This window comes from Mustelus asterias, chromosome 7 (genome assembly GCF_964213995.1).
Source record: "Mustelus asterias chromosome 7, sMusAst1.hap1.1, whole genome shotgun sequence".
Taxonomy (NCBI): Eukaryota; Metazoa; Chordata; class Chondrichthyes; order Carcharhiniformes; family Triakidae; genus Mustelus; species Mustelus asterias.
The window spans coordinates 25,062,701-25,076,127 of record NC_135807.1 but is presented as its reverse complement, the minus strand read 5'-3'; the positions used below and the strand labels follow the sequence as shown (position 1 = coordinate 25,076,127).

The following is a 13,427-nucleotide window of genomic DNA, read 5'->3' as shown; positions in this document are numbered from 1 at the left end:
GTGCAGTTTTGGTCTCCACATTTAAGAAAGGATACAGTTGCATTGGAAGTGGTACAGTGAAGGTTGACTAAGTTGGTCCCTGGGACGAGGGGGTTGCTTATGATGAGAGGCTGAATGAGTTCCATTCCCTGGAGTTTAGGAAATTGAGAGGCAATCTCATTGAAAGCTACAAAATTTGGAAGGGGCTCGAGAAGGTAGATGCTGAGAAATTGTTTCTGTTGGTTGGGCAATCTAAAACATGGGGGCACAGTCTCAGGATAAGGGGTTGATCATTCAGGATTGAGATGAGGAAAAAGTCCTTCACTCAATGAGTTGGGGGTGAATCTTTGGAATTCTCTACCACAGTGGATGCTCCACTGTTGAATGCATTTAAGGCTGGGACGCACAAATATTGTGTTTCTCAATACTTAAGGGATACGGGGAGCAGGTGGGAAAATGGGAGTTGAAGCCTAAGATCAGCCATGATCGTAATGAATAGCGGAGCAAACTTGATCGGCCGCATAGTCTGGTCCTACTTCTTGTGTTTCTGTCTATGTGGACATGATTAGGAAAAGAACAGTGAAAAATAGACATCAGAGTGGAGGAACAAGGGGGTATTTGTGCGCGAGTTATGCGAGTGCAGATAGAATCTTGGATTGAATGCAAAAATCCGATATTGAATTTGTACAAGGTATTTATTAAGCTATATTTGGAATACTGTGAGAAGTCCTAGGATCCCCATCCTAGGAAGTATTAAACAAGAGAATCATGAAAAGGTACAGCGGTGTTTGGATGGTATTGTACCAGGAATGGCAGATAATAGTGCTAACCAGTGTGCCAGATGGTGGCATGGTGGCACAGTGGTTAGCACTGCTGCCTCACAGCACCAGAGACCCGGGTTCAATTCCAGCCTTGGGTCACTGTCTGTGTGGAGTTTGCACATTCTCCCCATGTCTACGTAGGTTTCCTCCGGATGCTCCGGTTTCCTCCAATAGTGCAAAGGTGTGCGGGGTAGGTTGATTGGCCAGGCTAAATTGACCCTAGTGTCAGGGAATGTCCTTGTGCAGGAATCTCAAGGAGTTGGTTTGCAGGTGCAGCAGGTAATTAAGAAGGCAAATGGAATTTTGTCCTTCATTGCTAGAGGGATGGAGTTTAAAAACAGCGAGATTATGTTGCAGCTTATAAGGTGCTGATGAGGGCACACCTGGAGTACTGTGTACAGTTTTGGTCTCCTTACTTGAGAAAGGATATACTGGCACTGGAGGGGGTGCAGAGGAAATTCACTCGGTTGATTCTGGAGTTGAGAGGATTGGCTTATGTGGAAAGACTGAGTAGACTGGGGCTATACTTATTGGAATTCAGAAGAATGAGGAGAGATCTTATCGAAACATATAAGGTTATGAAGGGCATAGATAAGATAGAAGCAGGGAAGTTGTTTCCACTGGCCGGTGAAACTAGAACTAGGGGGCATAGCCTCAAAATAAGGGGAAGCAGATTTAGGACTGAGTTGAGGAGGAACTTCTTCACACAAAGGGTTGTGAATCTGTGGAATTCCCTGCCCAGTGAAGCACTTGAGGCTGCCTCATTGAATGTTTTAAAGGCAAGGATAGATAAATTTTTGAACAGTAAAGGAAATAAGGGTTATGGTGAGTGGGCGGGTAAGTGGAGCTGAGTCCACAAAAAGATCAGCCATGATCTCATTGAATGGCGGAGCAGGCTCGAGAGGTCAGATGACCTACTCCTGCTCCTAGTTCTTATATTCTTATGAATTAGCAGGGTAAATATATGGGGTTACGGGAATAGGGCCTGGATGGGATTGTGGTCAGTGCATACTCGATGGGCCAAATGGCCTCCTTCTGCACAGTTGTGATTCTATGAATAGATTATGAAGAAAAGCTTGAAAACTTGGTGAACGTCTCAATGGCTCAGAGAAGGTTCAGGAAGGATTTAGTCATAACTTTCAAAATTAAGAAAAGTTTACCGACAAATAATTGAAAATTATTGCCAATGCAGTTTGGTAATAAGGGAGCATAAACTCTAAATGTTCACTAGAAAATCGAAGCAAGAAGTTAGAAGATATTGGGTGAGATTCTCTGGCCTCCCAGCTGTTTATTTCCCACCAGCAGGAGGTGGAGTGTTGTTTGCTAGCGGCAGGATTCTCTGGACCTGCTGCTGTTAATGGGAATTCCCATTGACGTCATCCCATGCCAGTGGGAACCCACAGGCGGGGATGTGCTGCCAGCGAGTCCGGAGAACCCTGCCGACGTGAAGGGCCGGAGAATTCCTGCCTTTTTTTCCATAATGGAGGATTGTTTGCACATAAATGCTTTACTATAAGGCACGCACCATATTATTATTTGGAAAGGCAAAATAGAGAAGGGTTTAAGGCAAGGGCAGGTAAATGGGATAAAAGCCAGCTGTTCCCTTCGAAGAGCCAGCACCAACATGTGTGGTCAGATGAGAGGCTTCCTATCAGCTGCAATGTCTATCATTTTACATATGGGAATTGTACCTCAGGACTACAAGCTCGTTGCTATCATTATGCGCAAAAAAAGACTGATGCGTGAATCGAGAATTATTGACGAGATAGCCTAATATTCACAATGGGGAAACTGCTCCAGTGCATTTTGTAGGACATTAATAACATTCAGGGGCTGTTACAAGATAAGGCGCAGTCAGCATGATTTTAGATGCAATAGGTCGTGCCTCATAAATTGACAGAAGTTCTTTGAGGAGGTAACTTAATTATAGAGTGAGAGTTGTTCAGTTGATGTGATTCATTTACATTTTTAGAAGGCACCTGATAAAGTCCGACATATAAAAAGTCTTTAGAAATTAACTAACTGTGTTGAAAACTGGCTTGGGAATAGAGAGCGAAAGGTAATAAATGGAATAAGCTCTCTCTGGGGGCGGTGACGAGTCTAATTTCATGGGGTGTGTTCTCGGTCTCTTAGTGTCCATAAATGAGATGCAGGAGGAATTCTGTTGTAATATAAAATTTGATAATGACACCAAACTGTATAACTAGGTAATCAGAATGATTTGTAGCCATCAAAGACATCTGGATACATTAAGTGAATGGGTAAGGGATGACAAATCATTTTTAATTTAGACAAGGATAAGAAAACGTACATAAATATGAAACATGTACACGGTGGGGGTGTCAGATCTGTAAAACCCATGACTGAACAGCACATTTAAGGGTAATTTTCTTAATTCTGCTCCCAGTGTGAAGCATTGCCTGCCAGGACTGCATAGCAGGAATCTGGGCAGCTCCAAAGTTTTCTGCCAATCAATTTTAATGGGAGGTAAATAATGTATGCCCAAATGAGCTTCCAACAAGATTAAACTCCACGCTAAGAGCACAACTTTGTAAAAAATCAGCCCTTCAGACGACCGTGTACAATTTTTATTATCCTACCTTTAACGGTACACTGACACATTGGAGAGAGTTCAGGGAGGCGCGACTAGGATTATTCTGGGACTTAGGGCTCTAAAGATTATAAAAGACACAAAGAACTTAGCTTATTTTCACTGAAGCAAAGAAGATTCAGGGACACACAGACAGAAACAGGTTATTCAACTTAGATTTCAATCTCGGAACTAGAGGACAGAAGTACAAATTAGCAAGTCCCGAACAAGAGCAGAAGATATTTTCCCCACAGAGACATTAATTAGATTAGGCAGACTTTACGACAGAACAAAATCCACAGGGTCAGTGGAGGGAATAGGCTAAATTGACCAAATAGCTGTTTCAGATTCTCATACTTATATTCTTCTGAGGTTTGAAGTGATGCCGAGGGAACCTAACATGGAAAAACCTATTAAAAATCGAAGCAAACTTCTCCTCCTCAACGTGTATGAGAAGTGTTAACACTGATTGCTTTATTTATGAGGGCAGAGGGACATGGAAAATCAACACAAGGATTCACCAGCTGAAGGCTGACTTGGGAAAATACATAACTTGAATTCCATGTAAATCTCTGGGAAAAGTGTTACGGAAATCCCAATGTGCCGCACTTGAAATCCCAACGTGCCGTGTACTTCATATGATTTTCCAATTTAAGACTTCACGATTGACACAACCTTAGAAACGTTGCCTTATTAATGTGGTGTTTCAATTTTGTTTTAAAAAAGGTGCGTTCTATAAATATTTCAATTTTAGATTCTCACTTTGGATACTTTCTCATCAAACATAAATCACATTTGTGTCCTGTTCTTCAATTTAACAAAAAGCATTTTTGTGATGGTCCTTTAAAATGGTGCCTCACTCCAGTGGTTACCGCCCATGTGGAAATCCAGAAAGTCCTGCGTTAGGAATCCAATTACTGATGCAGCCATTTCCAATCCAGTCCATGTCGAACATGCATGCATATGCATACTTTTCACCAGAGGACACTGGATAACATTCAAACCTGAGCACCCTTGGTTGATTTCCTGCCATAGTCCAGCGCCACAAAGGCCAATTTGCAGCGTTCCAGCTACCACAAAGGCCAAAATCAGCTCAGCATTGACCAAAAGTCAAATCTGCTCATCGGTCATATCACACAGGGGTTCACCCACAACAACATTCGTGGAAGCCCTTGAAAAACTTGACCATTCCTTGGATTTTCATATCGCATTGAAATTCTGCCCAAGTTATGGACAAACTTCCATGGAAATTCTATCCCGGGAGGTCTGGTTCGGCTAACATTTTAAAAAACATTCATGTGGGCATCGCTGGCCCTACCAACATTTATTGCCCATCCCTAGTTGCTCTTGAGAGGATGGCGGTGAGCTGTCTTCTTGAACCTCTGCAGTCCAGCAGTCTAATGCAACTGAGTGGCTTGCTGGGCCATTTCAGTCAATCACAGTCACATGTAGGCAGACCATGCAAGGAGGGCAATTTCCCTTCCCTAAAGGGCATCAGTGAATCAGATAAATTTTTAACAACAATCGACGAAGGTTTCGTTAGGTTTTAATTCTCAATTTTTACTGATTGAATTTAAATTCCACCATCTTCCACAGTGGGGTTCAAATCCGGGTCCCTGGAGTATTTACCTGATCACTAGGTTGCTAGTCTAGTGACAGTACCACTACACCTCCCCTTGCAGTCATTGATAAAATCAGAAAGCTCCTCCCGTTCCTTTTAACTTTGTGTTTGAACTCCTGTGCAGGTGGGTGAGTGATTATATCTCTAAGTTTAATGAGACATAAACAAACTGCTTTCTTCAAGCAGGCTGCTTCCAATGCAACAAGATGACCTTTTAAAGATCAATAATATAGAGCCAATGTCTCCTGGAGGGATTTAGATTACCTTTTGACTCTGATTATAATTCTTCACCATCTTTCCTGTTCCTGTGACCTGGATTTTCATCCTCAAGAGGAATAGAGGGAGTTGACAAAGTTCATGGCTTGGCCTGCCTGCCTTGGGAGAAAGTGCCAGGAAAGCTGGGATTTTCATTCCTGGGATTGGGAGGGTGCAAGCAGTCGTTGGGCCAGGCAAACCGGGAAAGTATTCGGAGGCTGTCGGACGCAGAGGTTGACTCATTAAAATATCTACTTGAATGCTCTGGGATTTTGTCCCAGTTATAATGAAATAAGTAAGGCCCTCTATTCCTCAACCCATTGCCCTCTACACATTCCCCATTCACCATCCATGCCACCTCATCCCCCCTGCCCACCTCTTGACCCCTCATGTTTGGCTGAGAGCCCAGAATTCCAACTAGCCCATTGAAACAGCTGAGCCCCAGGGAAAACATTGCTTGATTGACAGCTCTGGTTCTCTGATCTCTACTGTCAATTGCACAATGTTTATTTACACAAGATAAATAGGGCCTGGATTTTCACCAAGTAGGGTTGACTAGGGAGCCCTTGTGGGTGGTTTTGGATTCTGGGATTCTCGGCCCCATTCTTGGAGTCCCTAATTTTCAGGATTACCTCTGGGCTACTTCCTGTCAAAAGTTTGCATTTGGTACTCCTGGCCTGTACGACTCCTTTGCGGGAAAGCCATGTCCTACTCCTCCAAAATGTTTATGGAATTGATCCAAGGATTTAGAAAGACATGGCTCACAGTCCCTTAGAGAAGTCATGGACCGGAGTGTGAATGAGAGAATCTTTTAAAAGGTAAGTTCAAAAGGTCTTCCTCATCCCATCTATGCCAAGTTACATCACTCCTCTTAGCCTCACTGCCCCCATGTCAAGCTCTGCCCTTCCACCCACTGCCTATGTTCCCTCATGGTCCCTATGCCAGGCTCTGCACTTCCACCCATTCCCCTCAGGCACCTCATGCCTCCATGCCAAACTCTGGCACCTCCATGCCCATTGACCAACTGTGCACATTCTAACCAATGAACAATATCATGTATCGTGAGATGTGTGAAATAAAACATTGAAAAATATAATTCAGTGATATATTTCTCCTATTCTTAAAAAAAAATCTTTCAAAAGCCACAAACCACAAATCCTTGAAATTGTGTTAACAGCAATGGCCCCGATTTCCAATCTCCAGGGTTTATACACTTGAGGTACACCAGAAAACGTGCTGAGGGATCCTCCGGAAATCCCCAAATAAGTTCTGCGTGGGAATTACCCAGGAAATTCAAACTTCTGATGGGCAGATACCCTGCACGACCAAAACTCCAATTTAGACCAAATACTTTGAATGGTTCCAACTCTCTTTGGCAGTATAGTTACCAGGAAAATGTTAGAATTAGAACCACTTTTAATCCTGGGTAACTATAGAACTAACACTCCTCACACCCAACTGGACCTCCGACTACCCACCACGCTACCAACTATATTCCCTGACCATCTCCCACAGCTAGACTACCCTTTCAACCTCCCAACGATTCTCCTGACCACCCAGTTATACCCGGCAACCACCCAACTACCCCTCCACCCACTAACTACCCCCCTGACTACACCTCCACACACCGCCCACTCACTACACTCCACCCCTCACCCCAACTGACACCCAAAACTCCCAGTCCCAACCTACCCACTCGATGCATCCAACAACTCATGACCCATCCTAACCCCCGGACCCATCCTATCCCCTTGACTGACCACTGACCCCCCCCCCCAACCTTAACCCATCCTACTGTCTATTCTCCGTCCTTTCCCTCATTCACTTAAATTACACAAGTCCTGATTTTTCCCAGATATCTCAAAATGGATGGGACATTTAAACCTACCTGCTTTACAGCAGCTAGTGCCATACAATGTGGATGTAGCTTCACTTCCTCCAATCCTGCTGCTCCAAACTGATGAGTCCCAGGAGCCGATACACTGCACATTTCTCACCAGTCCCCAGTTGGCAGGTCAGGCGAGGGAGGTCTTGCTTCTAACTAAGGTAGGTGAAACAAGAGAGACGTGGCAATCTAACAGTGATTGACACTCCTCAGAAGTTCTGGCCCATCGTGACAATGACTGCCGAGATCAGAGAGCCTGAGCTACCAATCAAACAATGCTTCCTCTGGGGTGCAGCTGTTCCACTATTCTAATAATTGCTGGGTTCTCCACCTAGCATACTTTATGAGGGAGTGGGGGGTAGTTGGAAAGGCAGAGCTTGACATAGAAGGCATTAGGGGGTTGCTGGGTGCATGAGGTGGCATAGATGGGTGATGGAGAATGTTTGGAGGGTGAAGGGGCTGTGAGAGGAGAGGGCTGAAGGACTTTTTGTGTGTTTGGTTTCCCCGAGGACAAGGTCCCAAGAGACTGAGGTGGGCCTTTTGAACAGCCTGCCTCCGAACACAGCAACCCCTGTTGGTCGGGAATACAGAGTGCGGGCTTACGACACAAACCAGCTCACACATTTAAACAGCATTTCTGAGAATCAGAAACCTTGGGAATGGGGCTGGGACTCCCAGAAGTGGGAACCGGCCATCATTTTCACCCCTCTGCGGAGTCGTCCTGACTTCATGAAAATCTGAATCTCATGAAAACACCCGAGTTTAATGAAACAAAAACCAAATGCTTTCTTCAATTCAACAAGATGACATTTTAACGATCAAACATATCAAGCTATTCTCTCCTGGAGTGATTTAGATTGCCCTCTGATACAAATTTCAATTCTTGATCAGCTTGCCTGGTACTATACCTTTACACTTTTTTTATTCATTCACAGGATGTGTGCACTGCTGCAAGGAGAGCATTTATTGCCCATCCAGAACTGCCCTTGAGAAAGTGGTGGTGAGCTGCCTTCTTAAAAACCCAGTGGCTTGTGAGGCTATTTCACAGGCAGTTTCGAGTTAATCACATGTAATAAGAAGGTTAATGGAATGGCTATTCTTCATTAAGAGAGGAATTGAACATAAAAGTAAGAATGTTATGCTTCAGTTATACAGGGCATTGGTGAGGCACATTTTGAATACCGTGTGCAGTTTTCATCTCCTTATTTAAGGAAGGATGTAAATACATTGGAGGCGGTTCAGAGGAGGTTTCCCAGATCGATACCTGGAATGAACGGGTTGCCTTAAGACAAAAGGTTCGATACATGGACTTGTTTTTTTAATTCATTCATGGGACCCAGGCATTGCTGGCTGGCCAACATTAATTGCCCATCCCTAGTTGCCCTTGGAGGGCAGTTGAGAATCAACAACGTTGCTGTGGCTCTGGAGTCATATGCAGGCCAGACCAGGTGTGGACAGCAGAATTCCTTCCCTCAAGGATATTAGTGAACCAGATGGGTATTTCAGACAATCAACAATGGTTTCATGGTCATCAGTAGATTCTTAATTCCAGATATTTCTTCTTTTATTGAATTCAAATTCCACCATTTGCCGTGGCGGGATTCGAACCTGGGTCCCCAAAGCATTAGCAGAGTAAGGGGCAATTTAGCATGGCCAATCTGACAACCTGCACATCTTTGCACTGTGGGAGGAAACTGGAGCAACTGGAGGAAACCCATGTAGACACAGGGAGAAAGTGCAAACTCTGCACAGACAGTGACCCAAGCTGGGAATTGAACCCAGGTCCTTGGCGCTGTGAGGCAGCAGTGCGAACCGCTGTGCTACCATGCCACCCGATGGTTACAAGCATGAACATTTTTTTTTAAACTCCAGATTTAATTAGCTGAATTTTAATTCCCCAGCTACCATACTGTGATTCGAACATATGCCTAAACATCATTACTCCAGGCCTCTGGATTACTTGTCCAAGAAAAGATCACAATGCTACTATCTCCCTTAATTATTTGAAACGTGGTACAGCAGGAAACTGTAGTTTATTGAATCAAACCATACTTTTAATTATTAAAAAGATCCCAGCTGGAACTCTAGCACCTCGCCCGCCACAGAATCGGCACGGGCAACGGTTCGACAACAGAAATCTCCGCTGACCTCAGGTGGGAATTTCTGGTCTCGCCCCGCATTTATCTATGCACTTACCTGTATTCCTCAGTTACCCCTTTCATTCGTAAAAGTGATGGATGGGAGGGATCATCGACAGTGCCACCCAGCGGCACTTAGCAATAACCTGCGCAATGACGCTCAGTTTGGGTTCTGCCAGAGCCACTCAGTTCTTGACCTCATTACAGCCTTGGTTCAAACATCGACAAAAGAGCCAGTAAGATTTACCACCCTTGACATTAAGAATCATAGAAATCATAGAAACCCTACAGTGCAGAAGGAGGCCATTCGGCCCATCGAGTCTACACCGACCACAATCCCACCCAGGCCCTACCCCCACAAGGCAGCACTTGACTGAGTATGGCATCAAGGAGCCCGAGCAAACTGGAGTCAATGGGCATCAGGAGAAATAAACCTCCACTGATTGGAGTCATACGTAGCACAAAGAAAGATGGCTGCGGTTGTTGGAAGTCAGTTATCTCAGTGCCAGGACATCACTGCAGGAGTTCCTCAGGGTAGTGTCCTAAGCCCAACCAACTTCAACTGCTTCATCAATGATCTTCCTTCCATCATACAATCAGAAATTGGGATGTGGGCTGATGACTGAACAATGCTTCTCTTTAGATATTGAAGCTGGCTATGCCCATATACATTAGGACCTGGCCAACTTACAGGCTTGGGCAGATAGGTGGCAAGTAACATTCACGCCACACAAGTGCGGGGCAATGACCATTCATCCATCTCCCCTTGACATTCAATGGCATTACCATCGCTCAATCCCCCAACAACATCCTGAGGGTTACCATTGACCATCAACTGAACTGCACCAGCCATATAAATACTGTGGCTACAAGAACAGGTAAGAGGCTGGGAATGCTGAGGAGTGTAACTCACCTCCTGACTCACCAAAGCCTATCCAGCTTCCACAAGGGACAAGTTAGGAGTGATGGAATACTCTCCACTTGCTTGGATGAGTGCAGCTCCAACAACACTTACGAAGTTCGGCACTAACCAAGACAAAGCAACCCGCTTTATTGGCATCCCATTCACCATCTTCAACATCCACTCCCTCCACCTGCAACGTGCAGTGGCAGTAGTGTGCACCACTTACAAGATGCACTGCAGCAACTCACCAAGGCTCCATCAACAGCACCTTCCAAAAGCACAACTCCCAACACCTAGAAGGACATGGGTAGCAGATGTATGAGGAAAAAATACACCACCTGCAAGTTCACCTCAAGTCACTCATCACTTTGACTTGGAAATATATTGCAATTCCTTCATTGTCGCGGAGTCAAAATCCTGAAACTCCCTCCCTAACAGCACTGTGGTGCCTCAAGAAGGTGGCTTACCACCATGTTTTTAAGGGCAATTATGGATGGGCAATAAAAATGCTGACCCAGACAGCGATGCCCACATCCACTGAAAGAATTATAAAAGAATCTGAATTGAAAGTTAATGACAAAGAGATCATGTTCTGCGTCTCTGTTTTCCTTCATGTGATGACACTTCCAGTTTTACCATCACTTCTATTCATGATCGGTCGTTATTGGAAAGGGTGTCAAAAGAAATGACTGTTGCCAGAGCGCAGAGAGCTAGTAGCTCTAAAGCATAATAGGTGATTGAGATGAACACTAGCCAGTGTACATATAACTCCAATCGTTACAATAATTAAGCTTATGAGCAATTTGTAAACTAGCCTTCCCATTTGGCAAACGGAAGCTCATTTTCTTGTGTGGACTGCTCCAGCTCAATTAATAATGTTATCAGCAATTTAATTCTGACCAGGCAAACTGGTCAGTCACATCTGATTCCTTACCTCAGGGGTAGGAGGTGGGATCCATGTTTCCATTTTGACAGACTATCATTGATATCTTTCATGGCCTCACTGTGTGCGCTCAATTGGATAGTTAGTCATGCGTTTTAATAAAGTTAATTTATTAGTGTCACAAGTTGGCTTACATTAACACTGCATTGAAATTCTGTGAAACACTGTGAAATTCCCCCAGTCGCCACACTCCGGCGCCTGTTCGGGTACACTGAGGGAGAATTTAATATGGCCAATGTGCCGAACCAGTACATCTTTGGACTGTAGGAGGAAATCGGAGCACCCAGAGGAAACCCATGCAGACACAGGGAGAACAGGCATACTCTGCACAGACAGTGACCCAAGCCGTCAATCAAACCTGGGTCCCTGGTGCTGTGAGGCAGCAATGCTAACCACTGTGCCACCATGCTGCCCTAAGTAATAACAGGATTCCTAACTTATTTCACTATATGCGGGAATGGGAAAAGCCTGCCGGGATTGTTCCTTGCCTGGTGAAAGCTTCTTCCAATTTTGCCACCACAGGACATCATTTGTGGAGCCCGTTTTTCCTGCCACGGCAGCCTCTCGGTTCTTAATAGAAGTAACTGTGAGAAGGGATGAACATGGCAGGAGAAGGGGAAACCTGAAGGATAGTTCACCAAAGTCCTCAATAAAATATATTCTTGTGAAAACACTGCATGGATGCAAACGCAGAACGCAGTTCTCTCCATTTTTGACACAGCTATTGAGTCAAGTCTGGAGCGTGTAAGCTATGCCCACAAGTGAAATAAAATGCTTCGGCTTCACATGATGACTTGATAAGAAAGAGAAATACCAAAACAAAAATCAATGGAAAATTTGACTGGAATAAAATCAAAGGCTTCAATGCACAGGTCAACCACCTCGGAAAGAAATATTATGTGACAACAGAAAACAATTTTTGACGGTTCACATCCATTGTACGCAGCTCGGGGGTGATCACCAATTATTGCCTAAAACTGATATGAAGTCGACAAATTGGATGCCTGAGAGCTAGAAATGTTATCAAACATGCCAGCCATTTTAGCTCTCCCATTTTGGGAAGTGGGTACGAAGCAACCTTCACTCTGAGCCCACCGGCCAGTCAATCCTGAGGAGGGGTCTCAAACAGGTAGGCAGCCAAATATTTTAATGTGGCCACCAGTAGCAGGAGTTTGTTGGGTTGTTCTTCCGAGCAGCCTTTAGTTCTCCCACCAACAGCAGAGGACCCTGATTTGTATATGTACGCAGCCCTAAGTTGGCTTCAGATGGGTGTGCTGGTCTCCCACCCACAGGCCTGCTAAAATTTGTATCAAGCGGGTCTGATATATCCAAAAGACAGCTGAAATTCCCATGCACCGGTTTCCAATTGCTGTCTGCCAATTTTAGGATGATAAAAAGGAGTAAAAATTAGGAAATAAGAGTACTGGTCTGAATTGGCGTTCCACTTTAAGGCCATTTTATTCCAGTATCCTTATTTCCCAGTTTTTACTGCTTCTTTGTTCTGGAGATATGGACAGCTGGCAGTCACAACTTGTCATTGCCCCAATCCTACACCATACCTTGGCAGCAACTGTATTCTCATCTCACTGAATGTAATGAAATGATACCATGCTTATTAACTTTCAAACCTTAACACACCCAAAACTCTTCTCAGCAGAGGTCTTAGATCATGTACAATCACTGAACACGTTTGACTGCAATTCCTCTCTCCGCTGTTTTTGTGGGGGCAGTATTCTGCTGAAAATAAACAGGTTAACCCTTGTCAAGATCCAGGGAGAAGGAGGTCCAGCAGTTGCACATCACTGGTAAGTCCTCTGGGTCGAAATGCCACAGATCTTACCTAACTACGGCAAGTTTGGGGAAACGCAAGCAATGCCTTTTCAATGCCATCACATTGGCACATGAGGAAATGAAAACCATTTTTAAATAATTCCAGGCAAGTATAATGCTTCCAACAAGAGCTTCTTATTGTTTTCTGATGAAGGGTGGTAAGGATTCTGTTATCCTGGAAAACTGGTTGCTGAGGTGACTCAAAGTGGACTAAAACGGGGGAGAGAGGTAACAAAAACTCTGATACCCAAGCAGATTTGATGACACTTCCTATCCTGGAAGTTATTCATTTTTGGTCTGGTTTATAATTTTTCATCTTCCACTTCGCGTAACCTCCCCTTAACATTCTGACACCAAGCCGTGGTCAGGTGAACAGGCAGTTGTTCTTAATGCTTTCATTTGACAATGCTTGGGACAGCACACAAAGTCCGTGAACTTAACCTGGAATAACCTGTATTCCA

General features: G+C 44.4%; 1 protein-coding gene across 1 annotated transcript in view; it reads right to left on the bottom strand.

Annotated features, from left to right (window-relative positions):
* adgrb1a (adhesion G protein-coupled receptor B1a) overlaps positions 1–13,427 on the bottom strand; it is a 650,625-nt gene that overhangs the window by 27,812 nt on the left and 609,386 nt on the right. The gene's annotated exons all lie outside the window — the stretch shown is intronic.